General features: G+C 42.1%; 1 pseudogene; it reads right to left on the reverse strand.

The window, feature by feature from the left end:
- Positions 1-3,244: 3,244 nt before the first annotated feature.
- LOC140625910 (calcyclin-binding protein pseudogene) overlaps positions 3,245-23,251 on the reverse strand; it is a 41,444-nt pseudogene continuing 21,437 nt past the window's right edge.

Raw genomic sequence — 23,251 nt, forward strand, 5'->3', positions numbered from 1 at the left:
GTTTGGTTCCAGACCATTGCAATAAAGCAAATATCGCAAATGAAGAGAGTAAAAAAAATTTTTTTAAAGATTTTATGTATTTATGTATTTACTTATTTATTCCACCGAAAGAGAGCATGCAAGCGCAAGCAAGGGGAGGGGCAGGAAGAGGGAGAAGCCGACTCTCCACTGAGCAGGGATCCCGATGTGGGGCTTGATCCCAGGACCCTGAGATCATGACCTGAGCTGAAGGCAGAAGCTTAACTGACTGAGCCACCCAGGCACCTCCTTTTTTTTTTTTTAATTTCCCAGTGCATATAAAAATTATGCTTACACTATACTATAGTCCATTAATTGTGCAATAGCATTATGTCTAAAAAATGGATATCCCTTAACTAAAAAATTCTTCATTGCTAAAAATGTTGACCATCATCTGAGCTCTGAGTGGCCTGTGATCACTCATCACCAGATCACCATAACAAACATAAACATAGTGAGAAAGTTTGAAATATTGTGAGAATCACCAACATTGTGATGCAGAGACACCAAGAGAGAAATGCTATGGGAAAACTGGCTCCAATTGATTTGCTTGATGCAGAGTTGCCATAGAATTTCACTTTGTAAAAAAACAAACCGCAGTATCTGCTAAGCACACTAAAGCGAAGTAATTATAATTATAATAGGTAAACAATTTGTGTATGTGGGACTCAAGTCCTGCGATCACGACTTGAGCCAAAGGCCAATGCTCAACCACTGAGCCTTCCAGGTGCCCCCACAGTTTATGTTTTATACAACCCATATTCATAGAGGCCAACTGGGAGAAGTGTGTGTTAATGAGCTTAACCACAGTGTTCAGGGTCTTGTGGCCACTGCCCGTGTGATCTACAGAAGTCCTGGAGCACGCTGGTTCTGTCATCTTAGCCAGTAGGGCTTGGTTAAGAATATACTAAATCTCCATTATATGACCAGTTCCAGAATTTGGTCTTCCACTTTGGATGATCAGAAACTCACTTTTGGTAAGGTCGGAAGGGAATGAGGCTAAGACAGTGGCTCAGACTAATGAATTCACAGAGGCCTAAGGCCTGTGGCCGCGTCTTAGTCCCTTGTTTGCATGACGGATGGCTGTCAGAGGATCCGGGCTATTGGAGGTCTGTGTGGTGAGCATATTCTATGTTGTCTCCGCTGCTCTTGTTTTTTATTCCTTTATCACATAACCTGTCAAAATTTGTAATTATTTTAATGCCTGCTTATCTGGTAATTGCAACTGAGGGCTGAATGAGGATTTTTAAGATAGTTTTAATTGGCTTTAATTTTTACAGTAATTTGCGGTTCATAGCAAAATTGAAGGGAAGGAATTGAGATTTCCCCTCTACTCCCTGCACCCATGCAAGCACAGCCTCACCCATTCCTGACACTTGCCACCAGAGCGGTGCATCTCATACAACTGATGAATTCACTGACCTGTCATTATCACCAGAAGTCCAGAGCTCACATTAGGCTCACTGTTGGTTTTGTGCTTTCTATGTGCTTGGACAAACGTACAATGACATATATCTATCATTATAGTATCATACAAAAAATCTTCTGAGGAGGGGGGTATATGCAGGAAGCTGGAAAGAAGAGGGGTAGATGTAGGAAGGAAGGCTAGCTAGTAAGTTGAGAGAGTTCTTATAGCTTTTCTTTTCTTGGTGAAGTTAGAGGTAATATCTTGAGGGTTTCAGAGGCATGATGATGGCTTGGGAGAGCAGTTCTAGAGAAGGGCCTTCTCACCCTGGAAATATTCCAGGCTAGCTGACTTTTGAGTCCACTTGGGACTGAGGCCATGCCTGGTTGTGGCCCTTGGAGCTCAGGCATGAGAATCATGGCGGACGCTGGAGGGTTTCTGGGTAGTTTTGCCAGGTGGGGGCTCAGAACTCATAATATTGTCGAGTGTGGTTGAAGGAATGGCTTCTCTGAGGCCTTCTTTGCCCACTTTCTTGCTTTTGGACTCTGTTTTATGCGATGGGGCCACTGGCTTGGTGAGTACGGAGATGCTGGTGAGGGACTAGCACAAGTCTGGAAACATCTTAAGGCCAGCTTACTGGACTTTCCTTATATTGAAGCACTCCACGAACGCTGGATATGCATTTTAGGAATTAGCCATTCAACAGTTTAGGTAAATCTATTACACTAACTGGCAATTTTTTGTGGGGCAGAGCCAGTGCCTGAAAATATAAAAATGAATATTAAGGAACTCCTTTGTTCCAAGAGTTTACAGGGTAATGGGAGAGACACGTAAGTAATTATATAGAAAAATAATAACATGTTAGGTCCAAAGGTAAAGACATTTACCCCATGTTGTGGGTCCCTAGGGACAGCTGGATGCTGATTCAGTCATTTCTCCACTCTGCAGAAATGAAAATAGGCAGAAAAATGCTGAGCTTTGCCTCTCTGGTCAGAAGGGATGCCCTGCAGGGCAGCAGGTCTGGGCCCGGCTGGGCTGGAGTTCAGGGTTCCCATCCAGGAGCTGGGGCCCAGCTGGCAGCAGGGACACGCCAGGCTCCCTTTGAGGGCTGTGGAACCAGCAGGGGGGCTCTAGCCTGGCTGCCTTAGCACCACAGCATGGATTTTCCGTGGCAGGGAGCCTAGCAGGAGCTGCATTGAGCTTTGGCAGATCGCGATCCGCATCAGAGCACAGAGGTTTGCTGTAAAACCTCAGTCAGCAAGAGATCTGTCAGGGCAGCGTGAGTCAGGGAGGGGCTTCTGGACACTGGTCTTCTCAACTGTAAAGCTTTGGGCCCAGCCTCCCATCCCCCTCTCAGTACAGCCGTCAGGGGCAGTGTGACTTTTTGGAAGGAACACGCAGGTAAGGTCGGGAGGCAGCACACGCTCAGGCCTTGCGTGGGTCTCATTCTTGTCATCCGACCAGGGAACAGGAGTAATAGTAATAACACTAATAATAACGATAGCAACAGATACTATTATGACTACTACTGACACTTATTAACTGCTAGCTGAGGAGTGACATGGATTAATCGCTCCCACAGGCTCGCAGTAGACGTTAGGGGCTCCGCGTTAAAGATGATGCCTCAAGGTGTGAAGAGGCTGAGCAACTTGCCGAGAATGGTTCTGCTGGAGGCGTCCGAGGTAGCACAGGGCCCAGGTGCGATGAACCTCCCGGTCCCCCTTCTTCACCTCGACTGCCCACTGCCCCAGACACATTTTACATTTGTGCGTTGCCTTCCAGTATTCGACTCACTTTTCCCTCCATCACCTCACGTTAGCTTCAGAGTTTTCCCAGGAAGCAAGCGGAACAGGTGTTACTGGCCATGCCAGAGATGTGCAGACTGAGGGCCAGAGAGGTTAGGTGACGAGGCTGGTCGTGCAGGGCTGGGTTAGAGCTCCAACCAATGTTTGCTGATTTGTATCCTCCTCTTCTCTTTCTGTCCCACCTGGTTGCACAGTTCTCCTGTAAAGATCTACAGGAAAGATGAGAGGATACACTGTCCTTGGAGGAGCTTGAATGCCTTTGGAAAGAGCCCTAGCCACACAGGAGAGGGAAGCAGCTCTGTGCTGGGGCTGCTTCTGATATTTGCAGTTGTTAAGGTGACTTTCAGGGGCCTGCTATTTGAAGAGTGGGGCTGCTTCGGCCAAGGTCTGGGATTAACCCTGTGTAGGCTGTATGGGCTGGACACAGAGAGAAACCAACCCAGCGGAGGCTCACCTGAGATTGCCTTAGTAAGCAGTGGTTGTTGGCCTTCTAATGTACCCTCCATCCTGCAAGGTTCTGGGTGCCCACTGGCTATCCCCCTGCACTTGGCTTATCCCCCATTAAGAACAATAGCCATTGACACTTGGGCAACACTCCACACTTGGAAAAGTGTGCAAACATGACTTTTACACTCAGGATCTTATTGGCTTCTCATAATAGCCACGAAGAAAGCCAGGGAAGACATCTTACAAACAATTATTAGAGGGTTCAAATGACTTTTTCAGGATATGAATATTAAGTGGTAGAACAAGGGCTCAAACATAACCCCATAGCTCTAAAATCTATGGTCTTTTTACTGCCCTTGATTTCCAAAAACCCATCTACTCTGCCTTCCATCTCCTCAGGGCTTCAAAGTTTTCAAGATCATGTATTACTTTTATTGCTATGTTTTTAGAAGATTCTGGTGACAAAAATGCTTAAAATTTGGTAGAAATTCTCGGGGAAAGTGAATTATTCGGCATGGGCACATTTTACCAATGCTCTTAAACCCAGCCCCTAGGCATGTTTTTACTTTGTTATTGCCACGGTCCAATCTCCAGTATTCCCATTGCTTTACCAATGGACCCCCTCATGTGCTGGGGTATGTGGATGCTCATCCGTGCAAGTGTATCCTCGCTGCTCTGCCAAAGTCATATTTTGCCGTTGGTGAGTCAGGGGCTCCACCTTCTAATAGGAGAATCAATGCAATTTTTATTAGTTTATAGTTTTGAAGAAATACTTTTGGCAACTGCATGGCTATATTTACTCTTCATAGGTGACTTTGAAGGTATAAGGATGGACATAAAAATTACCCTAGAGATTTGACAGGTAGAGTAACCACAGAGACATTGGTCTGACCCTTTTAATTTATAGCTGTATATATCCTTTGGGATACTTTTGGCTGCAAGTAACAGAACACCTATCAGCCAGGTCTGACATCATAGGACATGTGCCATTTTCTTAACAAGAAGTCTGGAGGAAGTTGTAGTGTAGGATGTTTCACTGGTTCTGAAGATGTAGGTTCCTCCAGTCTTACCCTCTGTCATATCCATGCATGGCAATGTCGTTTCTTACAGTTGCAAGATATCTGCTTCACTTCCAAGCATCATGTCTCTTACAAAAGGTCTAAAGAAGAATCAAGAGGGTATTTGGGGAATGTGAGAATGTTTTCCTCTTATGTCTCTGTTTTTTCTTTTACATTAAGATTTTATTATTTTTTGAGATTTTATTTATTTGCTTGAGAGAGAGAGAGTGAGCAAAGAGGGAGAAGCAGACTCCCTGCTGAGCAGAGAGCTCAACTCAGGGCTCTAACCCAGGACTCCGAGACCATGACCTGAGTAGAGGGCGGATACTTAACTGACTGAGCCACCTAGGTGCCCCAAGACTTCATTTTTTTTTTAGAGCAGTTTTATCCTTTGACCTGCACATGCATGGCTTCTTGCATTATCAATATCACTCAACAGAGTGGAACATTCATTACAATTATATAAACATATATGTACACATCACAATCACTCAAATACCATAGTTTATATTACAGCTCACTCCTGGTAGTGTACACTCACTGGACTTGTATAATGACATGTATCCATCATTATGGTATCATACAGAGTATTTTCACTGCTCTAAAAATCCTCTGTGCTCTGCCTATTTATCTCTCTCCTGCCCACCAACCCATGGCAACTATTGATCTTTTTACTTTCTCCATAGTTTTGCCTTTTCTAGAATGCCACACAGTGGGAATCATGCAGTATGTAGCCTTCTCAAGTTGACTTCTTTCCCTTAGGAGTATGCATTTCAAGTTCTTTTGTGTCTTTTTATGGCTTGACAGCTGTTTATAATTCCAAATAATATTATGTTGTCTGGTTGTACCACACTTTATCCATTCACCTGCTTAAGGACATCTTGGTTGCTTCCGATTTTTGACAATTATGAACAAAGATGCTAACAAACATCCATGTGCGGGTTTTTCTATTGACATAATTTTTCAACTCCTTTGAGTAAATACCAAGGAATGTGATTGCTGGATTGCACGGGAAGAGTATGTTTAGTTTAGAAGAAACTGCCAATCTGTCTTCCAAAGTGGCCGTATCATTTTGCATTCTTATCAGCCATGAATGAGAGTTCCGAGTTCCTGTTGTTCCACATGCTTATCAACACTTGACATTGTCAATGTTCAGATTTTGGCTATTCTGATAGGCATGTACTGGTATCTTGCATTTCCTTGGTGACATATGATGTGGAGCATATTTCCATAAGTGCATTTGCCCTCTGTATATCCTCACACTGGTGAGGTATCTGTTAAGGTCTTTGGCCCATTTTTAAATTGGGTTGTTTGTTTTTCTCATTATTGAGTTTTAGGACTTCTTTATATATTTTGAATAAAAGTCCTATACCACACCGTCTCTGATTTTCAAGGATTAAATTCTTATCCAGAATTTCCCCAGCCAATTTCCCCATATGTATCATAGAACCCTGACTATAAGGAAGGCAGGACAGCATGAATTCAACATTTGCAGCCTTCATAGTTGGAAGCAATCAGCGAGAAGGGGGTTGGAGATACCTCCTGAGTGGCCAATCACCAGTACCTAACCAAGGAGAGCCTGAACTCCTGAGAAACAGTGGGACTTCTCTGAAGTCACAAAGCCAGTGGGAGCTGGGAGTAAAATCTACATTTTCAGTCAGGTATCCAAAATGGGAAACTGAGTGTGGGGAGTGGGGGAACTTCTGTACCAGAGCATCTCTTCTTCTGTTCCGATCCATGGAGATTACATGTCCTAGTTTTTGGCTGGTTGAGATCCCAGAACTGTAATTTGAAGCCAGATTTTTGGTAGAGGAAGCTGGCCTTGGTGGTCAAGAGACTATTAATTGTTCCTTTTGTCTCTTAGCTTGCGGGCAAAGACACCTGGTCACCTGTCTGACCATCACAGAAAATGCTGATGTTTCTTCTGTCAGAATTCATCTTTTGCAAGGTGTTGGTGATTTTTTTTTTATTGGTCAGAGGACAAAAGAAAAGTACTCGAGTCTCTAATTCCCCTAAGGTGAGCTATTTTAGAAATCTTCAGAAAGTTAGGTAGGAAAAGATCACAGCCCAGATCAATAACTGCCTCCTGGCCTGAGAGCAGAAGATGGTTTATTTATGTGCCTGGGATGTTGTTGAGTGTATGCTCAATACCCAAGACTTTGATCACATGGGCGTACATAACACCAAGCAGTGAATTATTAAAACCAAGAGAGACTTGCTTGGTTCACATACCCTCCCGTGCTGATGCTCCAAAAAGCAACTTCTACTCTCTTGACTTCCTTGAAAAATTTGCTGGAGCTGTGATTTGGAATTACTTTTGCCAAAGATCTTAAGTTGCATATAGGTCAAACTCATCACACACAATAAGAGTATTCCTAGGAGGGCATGTGTAAGTGCTGTTTGGGAAAATTGCATAGTGTTTTATCGCCCCAGAGAAGCAGGTAGGTTAAAGAGATCTTGAAGCCCAATCCTTTGCAAAGAGAAGGCTCATTTTTGCAATGCTATTTGTAATGCCAACAAACTCCACCCTACATATCTATTCAGTGTGTGATATACTGAGTTGGAAGTTCCATGAGAAGGAACCACACTGTGTTTCCATAATGTGAAAGGATAGGAGGAGGCTGGGATATTTGTTCTGTATGTTGGGCCATGAGGTTCTGCCTAACAGTGGAAGGGCTGAAAATGTTTCAGGAGCTAGTTAGAGACTTCTAATGTGATTGAGAAAGTCCAGAGGAGCATGGTGGAAAATTAAAATTTGTGTGGAGAATGCATTTGGTAAATTCTAATCAGTATGCACAAAGACGCTATGGTCCTGTGGTCAGATGATATGGATGCCCTGTGAGATAGGCCACGTATTCATGGGCCTGTGATCACTATGTCTCACTGTAGATTAACAAAAAGTTAATACACCTAGTTTGGTGTATCAGTCTCTCTTCAGTGCTGATAAGCATTCTCTGTTCATATTGTCCTTTCCAAATTTTTAAATTTTGTTAGTCCCAAGCCTAAATAATGCAGGTTCCTGGAAGATTTTCATTTATATCTTTTGCCAGATGGAACTTGAACTCCCCTCTCAGACTTCCTTACCATGTTTCTTAAGCACATTCCAAATATAGTGATTTCCAGAGGAAGATGGATCTATTCCATCTTTTTTCCTGGAATTTTCTAGCATCCCAAGACCCTTTGTCTCATTGAAGGCAAGACAAGACTTCTCCTCCTCATCTTCAAACAATGAAGCCTGTTGGACCTCAGTGCTTTTGCTCACCCTAAGCCTTCTGGAATCCTCTCCACCAACTCTACTGTCACTGGACAAAATGCTTTTGGTTCCAAAGTTGAAAAAGCAAGCAAAGCTGGCTTAGATGAAAAAGAGAAAATTCACCGGAAAGACAAATGGGGGGCACTTAAAAGAACTCAAAGGTGGTGGTGTCACAGGGCCTCAGGAGCCAGAAACTTGGAGGAGGTAGAAATTCACGTAGTATTTCCTGTCTCACATTTCTCCTTGTTTCTCATCTCTACTTCTTGCACACCCACCTTTGTTCTTGCTTTCTGTAGACTGGCTCCTTCTGCTCCTCATTTACATGGTGGGAGACATGGCCTCCTTCCAGCTCCCAAGTTTGTAAGTTATGCACTCATCTATGCAGAGAGGCTAAAGTTCTCTTTCTTTCTGGGTCCCAATTCCAAATTCCAAGAAAGGTACTCTGATTGGTCCATTTCATGTCAGTGGCCCAGTTCTGGACCAATCAGCTAAGTCTAGGGATCAGGGTCAAGCCACAGAAATGTAATATTGCTGTTAGAACAGAGCCTATGGGATGGGTGGGTAGGTTTCAGAGAACAGAGGTAGGCAAGTCCAAGGATGTCTGCTGTCTCCCCTTTCCATGCCTATGAAATAAATAGACTCACTTTTTCCTCCCTTTCTTCCTTTGTATATTCAGTGAATGTCTCAGCTCCGAACAAAGCCTGTTTTGTTCTGAAATACTTCAGTGACCTTATAGATGAGCAGACAATACAAGTGCAGGAAGGTTTTTGCTTATCTTTTACAACCTAGTTCGGATAGGACTCACTTTAGTTGGAGAAGCCTTTCCTGACACTCTCCCTGCCCCTTTCTCATACTTATTTGTGTTATCCTCGCTTTCTACTCCCTGTAACTCTGTGTACCTACTCTATTGTGGTAAGTATGTTTCATTATAATTTTATTCCCATGATTCTGTCTTTGTAGCTTGGAAGTTTAGGGAGAAAAGAGATCGTCTTTGAATTCAGAGTAGTTGGCCCCAGGTACATATTCAGTGAATGTCTGTTGATTGAACAACTGCTCTCCATATGTGGAATCTAAAAAAAAAAAAAAAAATCACACAAATGAATAAACAGACAAAAAGCAGAATCAGAGCTATAGACACAGAAAATAAACTGATGGTTGCCAGAAGGGAGTGAGTGAGGGGATGGGCAAAATGGGCAAAGGGGGTGGGAGATACAGCTTCCACATATGGGATGAATAAGTCACAAGAATCAAAAGCACAGCAGGAGGAATATAGTCAGTGATAATTGTGAGAGCATTGGATGGCGACAGGTGGCAGCTGTATCTGTGGTGAGTGTCGCATAGTGTTTAAACTTTGGGAATCACTATATTGTACGCCTGAAACTAATGTAACATTGTGTGTCAATTATGTTCAAATACAAAATTAATTTAAAAAAAAGAAAGAGGGATCCCTGGGTGGTGCAGCAGGTTAGCGCCTGCCTTTGGCCCAGGGCGCGATCCTGGAGACCCGGGATCGAATCCCACGTTGGGCTCCCGGTGCATGGAGCCTGCTTCTCCCTCTGCCTGTGTCTCTGCCTCTCTCTCTCTCTCTGTGACTATCATAAATAAATAAAAATTAAAAAAAAAGAAAGAACTGCTCCCCTTTAGGAAAGAGCAAGACCCAGAAGCCTGTATTTCCTCTAAGCTTTATGGCAGAGGAGGGGTCTCTGCAGAGCTACGTGCACCATCAGTGTAGGGGGCCTGGCGTCTTGTGGGAGGACAGGGTGACCATGAACACACACACCATCGAGCCTAAACAGGAGCTGGAGGAATGAGCCTGCTGCCCACAAGAGCAGTTACTGATTGTCCTCGATAGTCCCAGTGGGACATACTTCACAGCCTGTTTTTATTGCAGAAAATGCAGGTCAGACCATTAACTTGATGACTTTCTGAATCTTGCAGTTTTCCTTAGAAAGGGAGGCTTAGAACAAGGTATCCCCCTACTCCACTATTCATTATTTCCTTTCCCCAGCAAGTCTGTGACAGGCTCCAGCGGATGCAGTCAAGAATTCTCTGTTTGTTGAAGGGGAAAATAAATAAAATACAATTTGCCCAAAGCATGCTTTGAGTGAGTCACAGAACAATTAGCAGTACCCAGGTTTGATTTAAATGATAATTTTTTTTTTAATTAGAAAAAATGTTAAAGTATTTAGCCAGTGCTTATTATGCTCCTAGAACTGACTCATGGTCCTTTTGGATTTTTGAGTGAAAACCATTGTGAATTTTCAGTTTTCAACAATACATAATTGGCACCCAAGAGCTTCACATTTTTCCCTTTTCCCATGAGTCAGTTGTGAGTGGCAGGAGACAGGAACATTTCTCAGGGTCTGTGCTTCTTTCCTCTTGATGAGTCTTGTAGTATGCTGGTTGCTTGTTCCTTGCCATCCTCGCTGGACTACATATACTCTGAGGTGTTGGCTGCTAGGATGTTTGGTAGGGGAAGTTTCTATTGCCTTTGCTTAGGTGTGTTCCTCCTTTGTGTGTTCTTTTCATTCTGCATTTTCGGGAGAAGATCAGTGAAAACAATTCCTTTCTTTTTCTCCCCACCTTGTTTTGGGCAAGAAGAGAGTGGTTCAGGCATTGACCATGTAAGTTAGCAGAGAGTTTTCACTAATCAAGAAGCCATTGGTTCTCTCCTCTGTAAAATGAGGTTAACGGTAGAATGTCCTTCCTAAGGTTTTTGTCAGAAACAAAAGAGAAAATAAATAAAGGAATACATGCAAGCACTGAAAATACTGCATGGCACTTAGTAAGTGCTCAGTAAATGGTAATGCCTGTTAATTTTCCTAAGACTTTCTAGATGCTCACCAGTATCTAGCTATAGAGAAAAACAAATGAATTGGAACTCATCCCTCTACCCTCAAAGCTCTGTTATGCCACTGTCCTGGTCAGAGTCCTTTGAGAAGACACCAGCAATGAGCTGAAGACGCTGCTACTGTCTATCTTCCATCCTCCAGACTAACATTTAATATCTAAAAATAAATGTAAATTCTCTGCACATACATGTTTTTAATCTATTGGCAATGAGATGTTGCTGCCATTTATTCTTCACTTAGAGTAGTCTTTCAAGTTAAACAGTTTGCAATTGCTGAAAAAGAACAGCTAAGAAATCTGGATTCTAATTAACTTTATCTCTAATTGTTATGTAGCTCTGAGTCACTGGGTATTTTTTTTTTTTTTTTTTTGGTAAACAAGGGTAAGAACTACAAAGATTAATGATGGTTGTCCAGACTGGTAGAAGAACAAAACTAAAAATTTCCATAATGATATCTTTTTTCTTTTCTTTCTTTCCTTCTTTCTTTCTTTCTTTCTTTCTTTCTTTCTTTCTTTCTTTCTTTCTTTCTTTCTTTCTGAGAAGGAGGTGGGGAAGGGCAGAGGGAGTGAGAGAATCTTAAGCAGGCTCCATGTCCAGTGCAGAGCCCGACATGAGGCTCAATCTCATGACCCTGAGTTCATGACCTGAGCTAAAATCAAGAGCTGGACACTTCACTGACTAAGCCACCCAGAAGCCCCATAATGATATCTTATGAATCCAATATCTACTTCACTTCATTGCATAACCTGGCAAAGGTAGAACTATGGTTATTTCGGTTTTGGTGTGCAGGGAAACCGAGGCTCAGGGGAGTTGTCTCTTTCATGTAGCTTGGTTTTGAGATTCCTTCCCTGTGTGCCAGTCCTCCGACACAGCTCTCTCTGCCCTATAAGATAATTGCCTTCTTTGTGTGTCCTTCTTCCACCAGAATGGGATGTTCTGAGGATAGAATGCCATCTTGTTCTTTCCTGGGTCTGTCTCAAGGCCTGGCACAGTGTGTCTGTACTTGATGATATAGAATGAATGGGTACATGAACGAATGAAGAGAACCAAGGCCCAAGGTTTGATCCAGTGATACTCAGGCAAATGCCTGCTGACATCCTTTTGCATGCTTCCCATCCCCCAGTGACCATGAAGTTATCAGAAGGAAAGGAGAGATGGTAACTTATAAAGCTAGCTATAAACAGGGGTACCTGGGTGACTGAGTTTGTTGAGCATCTGACTTTATCTCAGGTCATGATCTCTCGGGGTGCTGGGATCAAGCCCCACATCAGGCTCTTTGCTCAGCAGGGAGTCTTCCCCTCCCTCCACCTACTCATGAGTTCTGTTTCTCTCTAATATAAATAAATAAAATACTTTTTTAAAAAAAAGCTATAAACAGGAAGCACTAAACCAAGAACTATAGATTTTTTTAATTTGATTTTTTTAGATGAGACATTAAAAAAAATCTAACCTAACAACAATAATCAGTCACCACAGATTTATTGAGGGTTTGCTCTGTGTCAGGCACTGAGCTCAGTGATGCAGGCTTGGTCTCTAGTTTGGGAGAGAGGAGGGGCGGATGTGACCAGCTTGCCAGAAGTCAGCAGTGAGAACTGAAGGTCCTAAAAGGCAGGGGCAGAAGAGAGGGTGACCTCATGGAAGGGGCTGGATTTGTCCTGAGTCCTGAGGGGAGAGGCTAGTGAATTGGAATAGCAGAGGGGACCAGGGAGAGGGGAGGCACCAGAGTGGACAGTGCAGGGTCTGTTTGGGAACTACTTGGAGTGTGCTCCACTGGCTTCTCACTGAAAACCACAGGAGTTTTCAGGGGGATGAGAATTTCCTTTATGTCTTCTCTTCCAAGCTGGTTCATGGGCATTCGGTATAGTGGTCTTGAGATGCACTCCTCTAAGGCTAATTAATCACCTAACAGAGTTGTTCTTTTGTCAGAAGAATCAATATTGAAGATACTGTAGGCAAGAAAGAAGAAAGTTGTTTGAATAAATAAAGTGATAAATGGACATGTGCAAATTTTCTGTTTGGCCATCCTTTGTCACCCACTTCCCAGCCTGGACATTCGAGTCAGACACAAAAACGTTTGGGTTTACTTTCTTTCTTTCTTTCTTTCTTTTTTTTTTTTTTTTGTTGCTTTCTTTTTTTTTTTAATTTGACACTTTCTAGTTAAACTTAACCGGTTATTCAACCTCTCTGAGCCTTAATTTTTCTCAGGTATACCACAGAGTAAAGAAAGCTACCTTGCAAAATTGCTGAGGATAAAAGGAGGAAGCATAGGGAAAATGCTTGGTGTGTAGAGGGTGCACAATAGGAGGTTCATTAGATGCCTTAGGTCCAAACTCAAATGCCTACAGAGATGAGGCAAATGACATGAATGCATAATTAGAAACTAAGTATCAGGTATGTAGAAGGGGCTAAGGCAAAATAGATGGTGTACGTGCTCCCCAAAAGGAGCAGCTGATATTCAGAGCCATCTAATTATTATTACATTGGAATTTGATCCCTGCATTGTCAGATCTATTTTTTAAAGAAGTTAATAATTTAGAATTTTATATGAAATCCTTTGATTTCAAACATGACAGGTGTGGTAGAGATTACTAATTGCCCCCACGTTCCACTTTTCCTTTTTTTCTCTCTGTCATAGAACTCACAGGTGTTAGGCACACATTCTCTCCCTTCTCTTTTCTTTCAACAGCTAGATAGCATATGTTCCAGCTTTTCTTGCCGTTAAATGTGGCCTACTGTCCTCAATAGAGCATGAGGATGAGTGACATGTACAAGTTTGTGGTCATGTCCTTAAGAAGAAGAAGCTCCTTGAATTTCCCTTCTTTTTTCCTCTTCCCACTGGTGGTGAGCCTGTTACAGCCATATGGATGGAGTCATCACTTTGGGGACAGCTGGGAGCAACCAGATAGGAGTGGAGTTACCTACCCTTGGATTGCCTAGTCTACATCCTTTACTGAAAAAGAATTAACCGATCTATCTCACTTAACACACTGTTATTTGGTCTCTAATACAACTGTAGGACCTTATTGTGAATTATACAACTAACTCACAATTTAATAAAATGAAGGAAATATTGTCTAAATGAAAAATGTATTTATGACTGAGTTTGCTTATGGGAGGTTAGTCTCTAAAAGAATTAAACATTGTAAGACATAATCCTGCTGACTAGAAACTTTAGTCTCCCTGAAAATACAGAGCAATGAACCCATGATACAAAATAAGAGTCTGTAGATTCTGAGTGCTATAAGAATTCAGACAAATCAGGTACCAGCTAAAGACCTCCACATCCTTTGCTAGGTCATGGGCAGTTTCCATTGTCCGGAGCCCTGATGTAGCAACCATCAAGGTGGTACAAGTTGGACTGGGGACAGGACAGGTGCATTTTTTTTTTTTAGATTTTATATATTTATTCATGAGAGAGAGAGAGAGAGAGAGAGGCAGAGACACAGGCAGAGGGAGAAGCAGGCTCCTCACAGGGAGCCCCACGCGGGACTCGATCCTGGGACTCCAGGATCACGCCCCGGGCTGAAGGCGGTGCCAAACTGCTGAGCCACCAGGCTGCCCAACAGGTGCATTCTATGCCTGTGACTGGTACTTTCTATTCCTGCTGAGCCTGGTAACTCTCCAGGAGACAGAGGGATAAGAAGACATGGACAGGTGCATCTCCTATTGTTGAGCATCCCCGTTTTATATCCACTGTATCATTTAAGTCACCTAACCTCTTTTTTCAGGCAAGGAAGCTGTGGCTGAGAGGTGAAATGAACTTTCTTGTAATAATTGATAGGATAGGGGTTCAGACTCATGACTGCTTGTTGCAGACTATTTCCTGCTTTCTGCTGCCCAACCATCGCATCTTCCTCAGGGTGCCATGGCAGGCCAGTGGCATTGTTAATGATACCAAAGGAGATGAGGAGGAAAAATAAACTCTGAGGTCTCTATTCGGCATTGTAGGCATTGCTTGAATAAATTCATGAGTAAGAAATTCAAGAGAAGAGAGGAAAAGGATGAGGTAAAAGAAGTGCTTTCTCTTTCTTTAAGTTGAATCACTTTGGATAAACCTAGAAATAACAAATGGTGTTTGGAACATCATTTTTTTGAGGTTCCCACAATGTATTTTGATCTCCAAGAAGAGAGGCTCATTAAACAGGAAGATTATCTGCTTATTTGGGATGACAAATCTGTTCTTATAATCATGGCTGCAAGTACTTGGGAGCCTGATTATAAACACATTTTCATAATCCTTGCAAAGATTAATGAACGATAATTACTTTATTCAATGGCAAAAACTTTGTTTTGGAGTACGCGTCATAGTAAAAATTTCTGCTATTCATATTCCAAAATGAATCTACATAATGCATTCCTGTAATCCCTGTGGTTTTTGCCCTCTCTCCAAATTCACTAGTAGACTCTCTTCATTTTGTAGTATAAAACAACTATTTCATGACTGTCAGTTACTGCTTTAAAAAAATCACACGTTGGGCTTTAGTTCTCTGGTGAGCCAGGGCCATTACTCAATATTTGTTGACATTGTGGCTGCAGGAGCCTTTGTTTCCTTCAACTTAAATGAACTCCCATTTCAATATTGAAGTTTCAGGAACACCAAAGAGCAGTTCTGACATTACACAGTTGATGCTCTTAATTGCAATGTAGGGCCTGGAGACCATCGCTGAGCTGCAAATTAATAAAATCCTTCTGAAGTGGAAAGGTCATATGCGGAGACTGGAGAATTTAAGGAGACCGGCTAAAAATCTGGGAAGACATCCATATTTGTACCAGCAAAAATCTACCCTGACACGGCCCCCCAATAATTGGTGAGGAATAAAAACAGGAGTGGTCTGAGCACCCAGACAAGGTTAGCCTGGTTGGGGGTGGGTGGGAGGGGGCGGGTGTCCAGCAGAAATGTGGCGGAGAGACCGCACATCACATTTGTCCTCAATCTTCCCTCCATGCCCCAAGGTGACCGAGACAGGTGAGTGTCTTTCAGTGATAATGGTGCAGAGTCGTCTCACCCCACTTCTCAGCACAAATGATGGGAAAGCAGAGGCCGTGGAGACACGGTTGCCGGTTCAGCCTCTCAATCCCTTGAAAATTCTCTTTTCTTTTAGCCACAAATTCACATCCCTTCCTGGAGGTAGATCTCATCCCTCCAGATCTCACAAAAGATATTATTCAAGCCGTATATGTAATATGTAGAGTAGGTTCTTAAAATTCTTTTCCACTAAACAACCTCTGAATTTCATCACAGCTCAGGTTCTTGGCCCACAGCACCTTCATATTTTCCTTCTTTTTTTTTTTTCTCTCCCCTTGGCTTTCCCATTTTTCTGTGGTGATTTGCTCCAACATTTCTGTTTCGCAGAATCATTGTGGCCAGGTCATGAATCTCCTTTCTTTCTTTTTTTTTTCCTCTCTCTCTCTCTCTCTTTTTTTCCCCCCTTGTTACAGGTCCCTGAAATACTTCCTTTTTGATAGCCCTTTGCTCATGCAATCTGTTCTTGTGATCTTACCTTCCACTCCAAAATCTTTCATTTTTAGGAACATACACTCTGGCAAGGGTGGCTTTTTCAGCCCATAACTAGAGACCACGTTCTCCTCACCCTGAGAAGTGGATAATTCTCTGGCCTCTCAACATTTTTGTACCTTGAAATGGTGGGGAGGGGCAGAGCCTGAGCTTTTAGCTCAATCTCTGTACGTCCAGTTTCCCCATTTTTTTTCTTTTTTCCTAAAACAGAAGCCCACCTTTCCCCTCATTAGTGTAGGCAGTGTATCCATACTTTGCCAATGTCGAGGCAAAATTCAGCTCCTTCCCGGGCTTCTACAAGAAATTCAAGTAGGTTTACTGAATATCTGTGGGGTCACTGGGATAGCTCTTCACAGAGCACAGACCATTTCTCTGGGAAAATCTGTTCGTTTTTTCTCTCCTTTTGTTTTCTATTCCCCTTTTTCACCTTAGCTAGGGGTTCTGCTTTACTGCGGGTAGTTAGCCCCAGCAGAGCTCTGCTGCTTTTACTCCGTTCTTCCTAATTCTCTTGGCATCCACTGTTTCCTCGCTTTATTATGTAAAGTAGCTCTCTCTGCTCCCCTGGAGGAAGTCCACTGCCCAACCCAGTACCCTTGCTTGGGAGGCTGATTCTTCTGGATTTGGATGAATGGATTTATCCAACAGCTTTTCAACAAAGCTAGCTTTCTCCTTGCAGAAGAATTCTCTGACCAGCTGCTATTAACAAAAAGACAAACATTTCTGCATATAATTACTCATAAAATAGGGGCTATTAACATTTTGAGGGGTTGCTGGAGGATAAAAGGAAACCGTGAACACAGAGGCTTTAGCACACTGTAGCTTATCACCACCACCACTAAATGGAATCAGATTATGCAGCGTTGAGCTACCCTCTCCGGATCTGTGTGACCTCCTCCATTCCCACACGTTAGTGAGATTGTCTGAGCTTCCTCCTGGCTTTGAGCTCCCCAAGCGTCCACACTTCATCTTATCCATCCTTGTATCTCCAGCACCTACTGCAGTATCCAGGGCAGAGTGATGCACGATAAATGTTGAACAATTGAATCTCTTGGCCTGAGGGGATTCTGGCACATTCTAAAAAAGCACTATATGTAGAGAAAAAGACAGATCTGGGGAGCGAGGAAAACTAAGATCCAGAGCCATTGCTGAAAACTATTCAGTGCCCTGAAATCACTTTGCAGAGAGGGGAGAGAGAGGCTGTGCTGGCTCTTTTGTGGATCCCAGTGCCCAACGCTGTGGTCAGAGATGCTAAGGATCTCTGCTGATAATAGACCTCTTATATTCATTTATTTGTTAGCAGCTTATGTTTAAAATTTTAGAAAGAGTTTATTTATTTATTTTGAGAGAGAAAGAGAGTGCGAGAGAGAGAGAGAGAGAGAGAGAGCAAGGGGAGGGGTGGAGGCAGAGAGAGAATCCCAAGCAGACTCCATGCTGAGCACAGACCCATGTAGGGACCCTGAGATCATGACCCAAGCTGAAATCAAGAGTCGGACGCTCCATTGACTGAGTCACCCAGGTGCCCCAGCTTATGTTTAATTTTCTAAACTTAGTAAATTAATGTTTTACTGCATAACCTTTAATGTTAATGAATGAAGTTTTAACCGTATCAACTATTTATCCTAAGTCACCTACTCAAAACAAAAGGATTAACTGTAAGAACATCTGTGCTTTCACCAAATTCTCACTGTGCTTTGTCCCCTCTGGTTCCTCTTTCCATTGTTTTTATTTTTATCTATTTATATTTTTTTTAAATAAATTTACTTTTTATTGGTGTTCAATTTACCAACATACAGAATAACACCCAGTGCTCATCCCACCAAGTGCCCCCCTCAGTGCCCGTCACCCATTCACCCCCACCCCCCGCCCTCCTCCCCTTCCACCACCCCTAGTTCGTTTCCCAGAGTTAGGAGTCTTTATGTTCTGTCTCCCTTTCTGATATTTCCCACACATTTCTTCTCCCTTCCCTTATATTCCCTTTCACTATTATTTATATTCCCCAAATGAATGAGAACATACACTGTCCTTCTCCGATTGACTTACTTCACTCAGCATAATACCCTCCAGTTCCATCAATGTTGAAGCAAATGGTGGGTATTTGTCGTTTCTAATGGCTGAGTAATATTCCATTGTATACATAAGCCACATCTTCTTTATCCATTCATCTTTCGTTGGACACCGAGGCTCCTTCCACAGTTTGGCTATTGTGGTCATTGCTGCTAGAAACATCGGGGTGCAGGTGTCCCAGCGTTTCTTTGCATCTGAATCTTTGGGGTAAATCCCCAACAGTGCAATTGCTGGGTCGTAGGGCAGGTCTATTTTTAACTCTTTGAGGAACCTCCACACAGTTTTCCAGAGTGGCTGCACCAGTTCACATTCCCACCAACAGTGCAAGAGGGTTCCCCTTTCTCTGCATCCTCTCCAACATTTGTTGTTTCCTGCCTTGTTAATTTTCCCCATTCTCACTGGTGTGAGGTGGTATCTCATTGTGGTTTTGATTTGTATTTCCCTGATGACAAGTGATGCAGAGCATTTTCTCATGTGCGTGTTGGCCATGTCTATGTCTTCCTCTGTGAGATTTCTGTTCATGTCTTTTGCCCATTTCATGATTGGATTGTTTGTTTCTTTGGTGTTGAGTTTAAGAAGTTCTTTATAGATCTTGGAAACTAGCCCTTTATCTGATACGTCATTTGCAAATATCTTCTCCCATTCTGTAGGTTGTCTTTGAGTTTTGTTGACTGTATCCTTTGCTGTGCAAAAGCTTCTTATCTTGATGAAGTCCCAATAGTTCATTTTTGCTTTTGTTTCTTTTGCCTTCCTGGATGTATCTTGCAAGAAGTTACTGTGGCCGAGTTCAAAAAGGGTGTTGCCTGTGTTCTCCTCTAGGATTTTGATGGAATCTTGTCTCACATTTAGATCTTCCATCCATTTTGAGTTTATCTTTGTGTATGGTGCAAGAGAGTGGTCTAGTTTCATTCTTCTGCATGTAGATGTCAAAATTTCCCAGCACCATTTATTGAAGAGACTGTCTTTCTTCCAATGGATAGTCTTTCCTCCTTTATCGAATATTAGTTGACCATAAAGAAATTAAGGAGTCAATCCCATTTACAATTGCACCCAAAAGCATAAGATACCTAGGAATAAACCTAACCAAAGAGGTAAAGGATCTATACCCTAAAAACTACAGAACACTTCTGAAAGAAATTGAGGAAGACACAAAGAGATGGAAAAATATTCCATGCTCATGGATTGGCAGAATTAATATTGTGAAAATGTCAATGTTACCCAGGGTAATGTACACGTTTAATGCAATCCCTATCAAAATACCATGGACTTTCTTCAGAGAGTTAGAACAAATTATTTTAAGATTTGTGTGGAATCAGAAAAGACCCCGAATAGCCAGGGGAATTTTAAAGAAGAAAACCATATCTGGGGGCATCACAATGCCAGATTTCAGGTTGTACTACAAAGCTGTGGTCATCAAGACAGTGTAGTACTGGCACAAAAACAGACACATAGATCAATGGAACAGAATAGAGAACCCAGAAGTGGACCCTGAACTTTATGGTCAACTTTCCATTGTTTTTAAACAATCCGTAGCTTAATGTGAACCGAAGGGGAAAAGACTCTGCTGAGCTGCCTGGGATCTAATTGTGTGAGATTCCTTTTCTGTGTGCTCTGCTTCCCCAGACCCAAGAGGAGTGTGTGTACTGGAATGGCTGCGCTAAAACATGGGAGCATCCCAATAATGTGATGTCCTATCAATCTGATATTCTTAAACATTTGTTCATCAGAGGCCAAGGACCTGTCTCATTGGGAAGGAATGCCAGATTGCAGATGGGGGAAAAATGTAGATAATAGCTCTGAGCAATTCATATCAGCTCTGAAATTGTGCCCCTGACTTGAATAGGAGAAATATCTGCATTAATCCAACCACCCTTCCTAGGAGGCAGCTCCTGAATGTGCCATTCAGTTACTTGCATGTGTTCCTGGGTGATGAAGGGCTCATCCAACCCCAAGTGGTTTTCAAAATATTTCTTCCAATCGCATAGACAAGCACCTGAAAAGGGTTTTTGTAAAATATACTTTTCCACCTCATTACCTTTCCAATGATGTCTTAGCATCCATTACTGATTGACAATTCAGCTGATGTCACCTTAATATTTCACATCTAGCTCCATTGTGTCACAAACTAATAAATACAAAATTCACTGCTTGTCCCTATCTTCCTGGTATTTCCATAGGATGTTGAATGTGTGATAAGCTGGCCATATATGAAATCCGCTATTTTAGGAAGCAGCTGAACTCTCTCGCCCAAGAAAAGTTTCTTATAAATAAACAATTCCATATATTATATATAAAGATATACCAAAAATCTTGATATGATTTGTCATTAATTTTGATCACTTCATTTTTTGGTATAGAGTAGTGTTTATTATTCTAGCAATTGATGTCTGTTCATGTGTGTTCAAGCATTCTGAAATGCTTGTACAGGTTTTATGTCTCAAATAAGGAGGTTATGGAATAGAATTCTGGAGCATTCTCCACCAAAATAGCTCTGACTAGTATGGTCTGACTAAATAAGTATATGACTAGTACACTATCAGGCTGATGAAAGATCTTGCTTTTATTTTGGGCTCTTTTACCTTGAGCTGCTGCTCAAATTTATACAACTGTAAAATGGGAATACAGATTTCTGTTATGTTCTTTTATAAAATGGGTGAAATCAGTTAATAACTAATCCATTCTGATATATAGAATGAAAAATTTTGGTGTGGAGGAAGACCTTAGAAATCTCTTCCAACCACTTTTACAACCCTAAGGCCAGAAGTTTAAAAGACTTGCCTAGGGTTATGTGTCATACCGTGAGGGCTGTTTCTATTAGACTGTACTGGTGACTCCTGATGCTACTATTTGCCATTGGCAACATTTTATCGGGTGTTCCCCAACTGTAGCACATCTGAGGACTTCACCCATTTGGTGGAATTGAGGTTACCCCAAACCCCACGACAATCTCCCAGTAATTAAGCTAGCCATGGAGGGCAAGGAAAGTTAGTAAAATTCAATCCTCTTGTAGAAAATTAGCAAACTGATGAACTCCCTGGCTGGAGGGGTATTCTGAGATCCAGATGGACACCTGACAGAAGCACATCAGATTTTCATGGAGGCAATTAGTTCCCTCTAGTTAGAGCCATTCAATTATAAACTAACAATTAAACCCTAGCCTGCAACATTAAAATGTGATTAGCTTTTCACTAATAATACAGAAGAAACATCAAGGTGATTATGAGGGAGGAGCGAGAAAGTCTGAAGTACAAGAGGTTGATCTTTCACATTATTTGTTCAGCATTCCCCCAGTGCTGTGATGCGATGGTGGAACTTCTTCGGTAAGATGCATCTGCATTTTGTCGTTATTGTTGATAAGAAAGGGGAATTCTGTATCTCACATCTTTGACTTCTGCCAAGGAGTTCTCTAAAATTTTATGTTGCATTCTGGTTTAGATACCAGTCAAAAAAAAACTTCTCAGGCAATGCTTGAGAGTTTTCTACCACATGCCTAGAGAGGCTTCCAGGAAGGACAGTGACATGCTCTTCTTCGTTCTAGTGGAGCCAGCACACACACACACACACAGACTAGATTACACTTCAGTGGCTTCTGGGCTCAAAATTAACTACTAGTAATTGAAGGTAATATTATTCAGAATTCTTGGTTGAAGGGACGCCTGGGTGGCTCAGTGGTTGAGCATCTGCCTTCAGCTAACATCGTGATCCTGGGGTTCCACAGCAGGCTCCCTGCAGGGATTCCTGCTTCTCCCTCTGCCTATGTTTTTGCTTCTTTCTCTGTGTCCCTCATTAGTAAATAAATAAAATCTTTAAAAAAAAAAAAAAGTTCTTGGTTGAAAAGGAGAGAAACCCAACTCAGAGTTTCTGAAGTGAAAAAATAATTTCTTGGGTTTTTTTCACTGACAAGATCATGGGCTCTCACTTCAGAGAAGGCTTGGTCCGAGTCCTCAGTCATGTTATTAGGATTCAGTTTCTTCCTTCTTCATCTCCTGACCAGCTTGCCTGCCAGCCCGTCTTCCTTCCTTCTACCTCTTCTTTCTTTCTTTCGAAAGAGTTTATTGAAATGAAATTAACGTAGCATAAAGGTAACCATTTTCAAGTGAACAACTGTAGTACCTTCACTGTATTATGCAACCGTGATCACGTCTGCCTAGCTCCAAAACATTGTCTTCACTCTGATGTGAAAGTCCTTACCCACTAAAAAGTTTCTCCTTCTTCTCTGACCCCCCCAACCCAACACCAGTCCCTGGCAACCACCAGTCTGTATTCTACTTCTGTAGATGTATCTATTCTGGATATTTCATATAAATGGAATCAAATAATCTATGGCCTTTTAAGTCTGGCTTCTTTCACTTAACATCATGTTTTGGAGATTCATCCATATTATAGTATACCTATCAGTACTTCTTCATTCTGTTTTATGGCTGAATAATATTCCATTTTATATGTAGATCACAATTTGTCTATCTATGTATCCACTGGTGGACATGTGGCCAGTTTCCACCTTCTGGCTATTGTGGATAGTGCTGCTATGAACGTCTGGGTACATGTACTTTGCTTGTGCTTTGCTGTTTTTAATTCTTTGGGGTACATACCTAGGAATGGATTGCAAGATTATATAGAGATTCTATATTTAGCTTTTTGAGAAAGCACCCAACTGTTTTCTATAGCGGTGGAACCATTTTACATTCCTGCCAGCAATATGCACAGGTCCAAATCTCTCCACATCCTCATCAATTCTTGTTATTTCTCCCTACTTCTTTTGTTATTATAACCATCTCAGTGGTGAGTGGCACCTTATTGTGGTTCAGATTTGCAATTTTCCTAATGACCTTTTC

This window comes from Canis lupus, chromosome 3, assembly GCF_048164855.1.
Source record: "Canis lupus baileyi chromosome 3, mCanLup2.hap1, whole genome shotgun sequence".
Taxonomy (NCBI): Eukaryota; Metazoa; Chordata; class Mammalia; order Carnivora; family Canidae; genus Canis; species Canis lupus.